The sequence below is a fragment of the Buceros rhinoceros genome, unplaced genomic scaffold (assembly GCF_000710305.1).
Source record: "Buceros rhinoceros silvestris isolate BGI_N320 unplaced genomic scaffold, ASM71030v1 scaffold29738, whole genome shotgun sequence".
Lineage (NCBI taxonomy): Eukaryota > Metazoa > Chordata > Aves > Bucerotiformes > Bucerotidae > Buceros > Buceros rhinoceros.
This window is the reverse complement of record NW_010426759.1, coordinates 6,930-7,916: the sequence shown is the minus strand read 5'-3', so window position 1 is coordinate 7,916 and position 987 is coordinate 6,930. Positions and strand designations below refer to the sequence as shown.

Here is a 987-nt window from a genome sequence, read left to right as displayed (position 1 = left end):
CGGAGGGCAGAAGCGGGGCCGCGCCGTGAACCACCTCTCTCAGTGCGTGGATCACTGCCCTTCTCAAACCGCAGCGAGACAGGTCCCCTGCTGCACTGCTGGGTGTGTGCCGGGAGCGCTGATGTCTGGAAGGGAAAAAGGGGAAGGGATGCGTGCAAGGAGGAGGCTTTTTTTTTTTTTGAGAAAGCCTCGAGCGAGGAAAGCAGCGCTGGGGGAGCATGGAGGTGGGGGACAGGGCTAAGAATAGTCGGTGTTCCGGAGTGACTCACCTCGCCTTGGCTCAGGGGCTCGGTGGGGGCTGGGGTCCTCCCTGAAGGTGTGTGTCCCCCGGCCTCTTCCCATGCACAGCCGGCAGCCAGAGCGGAGACCTGGGGCAGGGATCACTTGCTTTCCTGGGAGCACAAAGCAGCGTCTTGTGGTGTCTGCGCACGGCTCTAGTCTGTGTGAGACACAAGAGATTTGTCAGAGCCCGCCAGGACCCTTGGGAGAAATCCATACCCTTTCCACAGCTGCAGCTCTCTGTTCAGAGGAGACAGGGACTGTGACCAGCGGAGCCTGTCCCTCCGCAGCCGTTCCCCACCCGGCAGGAAGCCCTCTTGCCAGATCAGAGGAGTTGGACTTGCCCCTGTGGTCAGGTGAAACCACATCAGAGGAACTGGAAATAGTTCTCTAAGCTGCAGAGCGCGGAGAGGCCTCAAAGGCAGTGCAAACAAGCCTGCTCAGCCACAGCACGGCACAGACAGAGCCAGGCTGGCCACCGCACTGGCAGAGACACAAGTTTCTTCCCGACTGGCCTCCTCTTTATCCCCAGGAGCTGGGAACTCAAGAGCCGCCCACACTCCCCTTCTTGCTAGCTGATCTTCCCTGAGTCATCTTGGCACGTGCCAGCTCTTGCTGCTTTTCTTTGAGCGAACAGCCAGAGAGCAGGAGAAAAACTGCAGGCTTACCTGAGTGGCGGCCATTGAGAGCCCGGGGCAGTTGTGTAGG

The 987-nt window shown here is 59.9% G+C and overlaps 1 protein-coding gene across 1 annotated transcript in view; it reads left to right on the top strand.

Annotated features, from left to right (window-relative positions):
* IGHMBP2 (immunoglobulin mu binding protein 2) overlaps window positions 1–987 on the top strand; it is a gene marked incomplete at both ends in the record, with an annotated part of 34,932 nt that overhangs the window by 29,740 nt on the left and 4,205 nt on the right.